This window comes from Pollachius pollachius (assembly GCF_949987615.1).
Source record: "Pollachius pollachius genome assembly, chromosome: 9".
Lineage (NCBI taxonomy): Eukaryota > Metazoa > Chordata > Actinopteri > Gadiformes > Gadidae > Pollachius > Pollachius pollachius.
Window position 1 is genome coordinate 17825759 of NC_136942.1, and position 8757 is coordinate 17834515.

The window sequence follows — 8757 nt, forward strand, 5'->3', positions numbered from 1 at the left end:
GTTTTACTTTGGTAGTTTGAGTGGTGCTGTATCTATCTAAACCAACGCCAAACATAGCACTGGCATGTCCACTGCCGGGCTGCTTCCACACAGCTAGGATCCACTCTGCCTGAACCATCCAGCATCCATGTGTGTCACCATCATACCTGCTCTTTGTTTGGATTCGCTCTCTCGCAGCTATTTTGGTTCTTTCGTATTTATGACGCATTTTTTCTAATGATGACATTCTGACACAAGTTCTATTTAAAATTGTAACCATGAAAAGTCATGAGACTTTTTCTTAACCGACACACACAGACACAAACAGATAGTTTTTGTTAGTGTTTTATGTTTTGTTGCACAATATTTATTTTTTAAATCTGCTGGTATTCAAAGACCCCCTCCCTTAAATAAAGAAGCAATCGAATATACAATAGGATCCATTGGCTAAAAATATGCTGGAATCCAGCAATAGTAAAAGTGTTTAAGTTGTTAAGGTCGAAAACAAAACAAAACTTTGTTAAAGACAAATGTACAAATGTAAATGATCAAACCTACTTTGGATACTGCTGAAAATTCATGTTTGGTTATAGTCACATAAGTGTAAATAAGATCACTTAGTGTCTACCAGCTGTTTCTGTCTCTTTCTATCTCCATCTCTGGGTTCAGGCAAACCTCTGGGGCTTGTGGCCGAACAGGAGGGGCGGTGTGGAACTACTGACCCCCAGTTTAGTACTAGTACTGTATCATGGCTCTGCAGAGTTCTCAGGACCCTCGGATGCATTAATGGCAATGTGAGGCCAAACCAGTAGGATACATGGAAGAGCCAGGCAATCGCTACCTACCCCATCGGTGACTTTCATACCAAAAAACATGTTTTATCATGGAAAGTTCCCTTTTGTAAGAGATAATGGCTTTTATCTATGCATTTATCTTTTATAAATACCCATTGTTTATACATTCAAACCCAGACTTCAGTTAGACTTTTGTGTTTCACCGTTACCTTTGTTATCCGAAGTGGCTCAGAACAAACGCACCCGTTCTGGCTTGGATCTCCAGTTGTTGATCTCCAGTTGTTTTTCCCAGACCTCTGCCAAACCCACCCTAGCTGTAGACTGATCAAAAGCACACCGTACAAACTCCTGCTATCGTTGTTTTAGACTGTAGCAAACTGATAGCTCTTAGACCCTAACCCTAAGATGCTGCCCAGCCCACCTCATCCATTTTTATCAATCCTCCCTCTACCAGCGCTGGTTGTTTGACAACTTGCTGTAGCATTTGTGCTTTACATTTCCACTCGTGAGAGAATTTGGTTCCTTTGTAGTGTGCTAGGGTGTTTTTATCATATGTTAGATTTGGTTCTGTTCTCATGTTACAGGGTGTTTTATTACATGTGAGATTTGTCTGTATGTTTCACCGCGGGCTACAAATACACCAGCTCTTTTTCTGCTTGCATAGGAAACCATGGCAACACACAAAACACACAAGAACATGTTATCCTACTTCTGTGTCTGACTCATGACACACACACACACACACACACACGCACACACACACACACACACACACACACACACACACACACACACACACCTCTGTTGCATTACCTGTAGGACAATACAGCTCTGTGTTTGAGTGGAGGCTGTGTTTCCCTGCTGTCAATACACCGTCTTCCCCAACACACAGACCCCACTGTGGAAGGTCACTTTGTTTCACCAGGCCCAGTTTGATCTGATGCAGGAGAATCAAAGCCACGCTGCCCCAGAATCGAGGCAAAATCCACATAGAATTTATGGTTTGGTTTTTGGACTTTGGGAGGAATGGCATTTAGAATTATGTTCACACAACAGGCTATGCGCAATTGTTATTTTTATTTGAATATTTTAATTTTTGACTGATCATTATTGAATAAATATTGTGAAATGAGTTACCCTCTACTTAGCATGAGACTTTTAAAATATTTGAAATGAAAAAAAAAAAAATGAAACAAACCTATGTACTGGAAACATGTTAAAAAGAAATTGTATTCTCTTTAATTTTGACAGAATTATTTTTATTAAAATACACATCCATAAGCATACTATTTCTCTGGCATTGCTCATTTACTGTGTGTTTTTCTTAATTGTTAAATTGCCCTACTATCTTCTACGGTAAATATATTATAGGCCTACATGGATGATGCAGAATCATACACCCCTTCCCAGAGGCATCTTCGTAGGACTAACACAGGTGTCGCTTATAACAGTTGTTGCTCTGCAATTTGTGTGTACCAGTAGAATAACTGGTGAAGATAATTCAGTTTAACCATGGACCTTTTCCAACAGAGCTGTCATAGCAGGTAAACATAGTTTATTCCTAAGCATTAACATTGGCTGGGAACATTTGGGGGAAAAGGGTCGTACACTAGGGGGCACTAGCGTAACATATACGTTTAAACGTACGATCATATACACATACATAAGCCACCATACAATACTGAAGATACTCTGTTGGATAGAATTTCCTTGTTTTGTAAAAGGAAAAACTGAATTCTGAAGGGAAATGTTGTTATCAGTCATTGAAGACACACCATAGTGTAGTCGTTCTACAGCCATTGACCTGCTTTATGGTGAATCAAAAGACATTTAATCATTTGAAGTGAATTGTAAGCATATATATTTATTTTATTATTTAGTTTCTGCACAGTAGTGTTGACCTGCTCCCAGTGTATATCTCTGCTGATGCACAAAATAGAAAGACATCAAAATGTGGCAACTTGGATTGGGGAGAATGGCGATAACACTTATATAGGACTGTAGGAAGAATGCTATTATTAAATTAAACCTGTGTCAAAAGTAGGAGAGGACTGTAGCCTATAGTTCAATTCAACCAAATTTTGATTTGATTTCACTGATTATTTTCAAGGCCCACTCTGTGTATTTCCTTTGCTGCGTGATTGCAAGGAAGTAGTAGCCCAATTTATTCTTCCGTCTTTTACGTACACATGTGACAAACATCCCTTTGTCCTTGTAAAATATACTAGAGGTCGATATTTGACAAACCTACAGACAACAGAATCCCGGGTAGAGTGCCTTCTCACCTGCTGCGAGAGAGACAATAAGATGCACCCCCCCCTTGTGTTTGCACATCCAACCGTAGGCCCCCAGCCCAGCGCATGGTGTGGAGGGAACCTCTGCACATCATCTACGGGCCTGTCCTTGAGCTGCGAGCTGCACGATGGAGGCAAACCGCCCTGCCACACAGGACAGAAAACAAGCTCTGTGTATTCCTGTACAGTTCAGCCAAGTGCAACATGATTCATTGTAAACGTTGATTTTCTGTTGCATAATAAGAATAATATCATAATATTTTGTTTGTGTGTCACTACGAGTGTTTAAAACATTGCACAAGCTGCTGGATTGGAGAATCCCCAGGATATTTTGGAGCATTGCCTCTAAAAATACAGTCAAAAAATACCTCGGGTTAAACAGATTCATGTTGACTTCAACTTCCACTGAGCAGAACAGAGTAGTGGAAAGTGTTTATCTTCACAATATCATCAAATATATATCAATAATGATATTCTAAAAGCCTATCCTTTCATGGGAAAAACAAATCCTCAACCCCTCACTGACATAGGCCTATACACACACACACACACACACACACACACACACACACACACACACACACACACACACACACACACACACACCTGTTTGTGTGTGTGTAGGCCTATGGCATCGTAGAGAACAATGGAGCTGTGGCATCATTATATCTAGTGAGCCCTCAAGGCCTGAGAAACCCAGTGTACCGGGGGACCTCTGGCCTTCAGAATTAGGATGGAGCGTTCGCCGTGGTTGCCATGGTACATGCTAGTTACCACAGCAACCTACAGAGTTCCTGAGGGGAGATGAGGTGTTAATAACACAACACCCACACTTAGTGCCCGGTCGTCGTAATGCATATTCATAGTCACATGCTGGCCATTAGAGAGGCTCTCCATCTCCAGCCCCCCTTTCCACCCCCCTTTCTCCATCCATCCATCTCCCTCCCTCCACCCCCCTCTCCATCCATCCATCCGCTCTCCCTCTCCATCCATTCATTCATCCCCCACTCCATTCACCTCTCCACCCATCCATCCTCTCTCCCTCCACCCCCCTCTCCATCCATCCATCCTCTCTCCCTCCACCCCTCCATCCACCCATCCATCCTCTCTCCCTCCACCCCCCTCTCCACCATCCATCCTCTCTCCCTCCACCCCCCACTCCATCCATCCATCCTCTCTCCCTCCACCCCTCCATCCACCCATCCATCCTCTCTCCCTCCACCCCTCCATCCATCCATCCATCCTCTCTCCCTCCACCCCCCTCTCCATCCATCCATCCTCTCTCCCTCCACCCCCCTCTCCACCCATCCATCCTCTCTCCCTCCACCCCCCTCTCCACCCATCCATCCTCTCTCCCTCCACCCCCCTCTCCACCCATCCATCCTCTCTCCCTCCACCCCCCTCTCCATCCATCCATCCTCTCTCCCTCCACCCCCCTCTCCACCATTCCCCCACTCCATCCGTCCATCCACCACTCTTTCTCCCGTCTATATCTTTATGAATCCATTATGGTCTCCATTTCCCCCTCCATCCATCTTTTTCCCGTGCCTGCTTAATGATAATTACTCTCAGGCCAGTTGAGCGACACGGGCCTGCTGCTCAGCTAGATTGTAATGGCTTTATAAGCGCCTCTGATTGAATTGATTGACACAGTTTGAGTCTGGGTGAGATCTCCAATGTGGTGGGAAAAGCACATGGCGGTAATAAGCTCACACGTAGTCAGAGGCACGGCTCTCCTTTTATTGTCAGGTAAAGTCATAACAACATACCGTGATTGTGTGACATGTGAATAAATGAAAGCATATTGCAAATCAACAAAGTATACTTTATTCTTCTTGTCTGACACTCGTCGTGATGTAGACCTCTGCAACATGTTTACACCATGCATTTATTTGTAGGCGCATCATGGAAGTCATGTGTACATTATTTAAATTACGTTACATTATTTTCCGTAAACATGGACAAAACTGAACGACACTTACGTCTTTGTTTTGTTGACTTCCTCGTTGACCTTGGAGGGATATACGGCCAACAGAAAGAGACGGAGGGAAGGGTCAAGAGTCAAGTTCCTGGAATATCAGCACAGGCTGTTATCCGACCAGTCGGCTGAGCTCTTCCTCCTTTGGTAAACTCTGCGTTCTCCTTCATTTTCTTTCTAGGGAGCATGAAGGTGAGTCGCTAGATTGCTGTAACGGGTAAACAGAGTCGTGCATTTCAGCAGGCAACGGTTGGCCCGCGAGACGCAAGGACGCAGCTCACTGAGGGAGACAGAGACTTGTTGTCATGAAAGTCAATATTTAACAACAACAAAATCACTAGTCTTCCAAGGTGCGCCACGCCAACGGAAATCTGCACCGCGTGAAGAGCAGGCGCCTGAAGACACAAAACAACAACAATGCTCACAAACGATGTGGAACTCCACACGCACACCGTGTGCAGCCAGACAAACATCAAGCAGGAGTACCAGAGCCAAGAGTCAAAAAGAGTGGGCTCTGTATATACTGCCACGACTTGTGTCCTGCACACACACACACACACACACACACACACACACACACACACACACACACACACACACACACACACACACACACACACACACCAGCAGAAGGTATTTTAATAATGTGGAAAAGGACACAAGTTGAATCTCCCGGTATCGCTTCTTTTTGTCTACAATAATTATAAATCTCTGAAAAACAAGTAGGCGGCTGAACGTTAGAGTCGCCCACGCAGAATTTAAATAAACAGTTCCCTTGGTTTAAGCCAGTCCTTCTCCTAGAGACGGCAGAGATGGCAGGGTCGAGGGGTCGGCACGGTGTCAATAGCCAGCCAAGAAATCCAATTTACGGCCATTTTAATTAGCAACAATGCCACCCTGGGCAGAGTGACATTGAGCCATTGAAATCCAAGCTCGGCGGAAAAAAATGGACTGAAATCTGTTTCTCAGCCCATCGCCGCAGGAGGAACAATGAGGGGAAGAGGACGCAGAAGGAAAGGATGACTCTGAATAAGCATGGATATCACTTTATTTACGGCCTGGCTGTTAGTCAAGAAAAACATCCCACAGCCTGTTGAGTGGCGGATGTGCTGTGAATGACAAACAACCTGTAAATGAACCACAGGCGTCCATTTAGCGCCACCATCCCCCCCCACCGCGCCCCTGCGCTTCTCGCAAATTTCCTGTTAATATCGCGGCCTCGCTGACATCAGCGCTGTTCCATTTCTATTCCTCTTTAATGGCGGCTAAGCGGCACGGCGCCGTCCCTTCTGAAGCCCCGCCCCCCGCCCCCCCGACCTTGTTGTTGTCTCAGCGTTGGGCGGGGGGGGGGGGGGGGAGAGAGTCCAGGCCGACAATGATGGGCCCGCTCAGTCGACCATTTTCGGTCGACAAAGATGTCCGACCTCTCCTCACTGAAATAATAAAGTGACCACCACTTCCCCCCCATCACATACACAAACACCCCCACCCCCACCCCCACACACACACCGACACCCCCTTACCCCTACACACACACCACCAACCCCACGGTCGCCCCCCCGCACACACACACAAACACACCCACACACGTGCAACCGCACACACGCACACACTGTGCTCACAGTCTGACACGGACGGCAGAGCAACCGCCCCGTGTGTCCTACTCAGACACACCTCGACACCGCCAGGAGGAATCCAACAAGCAACCCTCGTGTTACCAGGCAACCTGCTCTACATTCACAGGGACTGCCACTTGGAAATGAAGTTTGAAACAATAGCAGGGTGGGAACAGAGAGGTTTGTGGTGCAACGTTGCACCTGGGAGAGACATCGTTGCATTTCAAATGTATGTACTGTATACATATTCCATGGATCCTAGATTATAAACCTCTGCAGTCAGTCGATGCTTTTGGTTTTTCTGTTTTCCTCCTGAGATGTTAGGCTAGGGGCTCTGTAGAACGTCTATAGAAACCCTCGCGGCGTCCACTGACAGCGAACCGTCGACGCCGACCCTGCCAGCGGCCGCGGCCCAGTTCAACAGGGCCTTGTATCCTCTGTGGGGGGGGCCAGCCTGCCTGAGTGAGCAGGCCCCCCGGCAGTGAGACAGGCAGCGTGAGCGTATTGTCGGCCATCACAGTGTTCAGCAGGAGACCCAGAGCCCTCCACAATGCAGTCATCAGAGCAGCAACCTTCTCTGTTTCTCTGTCGGCTCTCCCGCCAGCGTGCTCTGTTCCTCAATCCCTTTCCCCTCAGCCCTCTCCCTCGTCTCCGTCTCTCCGGCCAGGTTCCTGCTCATCGCTCGATAGCCTCCCACAGGAGACATTAAGCTCCAGATATTAGCCAAGGAGCGCTGGAGGCCATTGCTCAAGGTCCTGCTGCCTGCCGCCACACAAAGGAGACACGCACGCACGCACCAACGCAACATACACATAGAAATACGCACGCACACAAGCACACGCAAACGCACACACACACACACACACGCACGCAAACACACACATGCACGCTTACACAAACACACACAAACACACGCAAACTCACACACGCGCACACACAAACACACACACACTAACACACACATACGCACACAAACAACCACACCTCAACACACACACACACACTCATCCAAGTACGTGCAATGCACATGCACATAATGGGCGTCCCATTTTTCACATACCTTACCCACCTTTGTTACACAGATAATCTCTCTCTTTCTCCCGCTCTCTCCCTCTAGGCAAAAAAAAGATATTTCTTGGTGACAATTTGGTGCAATTATTCCTCTGGATTCAGAGTAACGATTATGGGCAGCCCGCTAAATAATTCTATTTCATTACAGCGGGATAAATTGTGCTCTTCACTGGGAGACGAAGGTCTTTGTACTTAGAGGCAGCCAGAGGAATACCAGGGGAGGCGTGCAGGTAAAGGTCTGGAATAACAGTGAAGCCTCAGGGGGAATGGGCGTCTCCTTGCCGCGCGGCCGGCGTGTAAACCAACTAACCTTTGTGAAATCTGTTTGGTCCACCCGGCAGGTTACGCGCTGCCAACACAATTCATTAAGAATGTCCCCTCTCCCATTCCTCCCCCTCTAACCTCTCTCCTTCTTTCCTCTTTCTGTCCTCACCTCGCTCTCCTCCTGCTCCTCCTCCTCCTTTCTTTCGGTTACTTTCAACACCCTTCTCCCAATAAAGACGACCCTCCCCCCCCACCCCACACACACACACAGGCACACACCTGCATGCACTCTCACACACACACCCACAGACACACACCTCCTCCAGCCTCACCTCTAACCTCCTAGCGTTTGGTATTGATTTTATTTTAGTGGACTGGAGCGAGCGGAGTCACAGGCGGCGGGGGAAGGAGCCGAGCAGGAAGTGGCTCTGTCCTGCCCAGCGTGGCGGTAACACAAACACTGTCTCCTTCCCCCCATCTCACTCCTTCTCTTCTCTGTGTTCTCTCCATATTTTCCCTTCCCCCTTACTCCCTTTTCCTTTTTCTCACCGAAGACAGCAAGACAGTCAAGCAGACCGACGGACAGACAGAGAATCCGTTAGTCAAACCAGTGGCCCCACCTGATGACTAAACACACAGACGGATGGAAAGTCAGCCAGGTGGGTCGGGGTTGAGCTGGCCAGGGGACATTGTTTACCTAAACGCTCTGAGCCGTTAAGACACCGGTCTGAACCCCGCCCTGCCTTAGAGCTCACGTATTC

At 47.3% G+C, this 8757-nt stretch overlaps 1 protein-coding gene across 1 annotated transcript in view; it reads left to right on the forward strand.

The window, feature by feature from the left end:
* ranbp10 (RAN binding protein 10) overlaps positions 1–2057 on the forward strand; it is a 19599-nt gene extending 17542 nt beyond the window's left edge. The window contains exon 15 of the mRNA XM_079743235.1: positions 1–2057. This exon is cut by the window's left edge and continues 858 nt beyond it. The gene's annotated coding sequence lies outside the window, so the exon portion shown is untranslated.
* The last annotated feature ends 6700 nt before the right edge of the window (positions 2058–8757 follow it).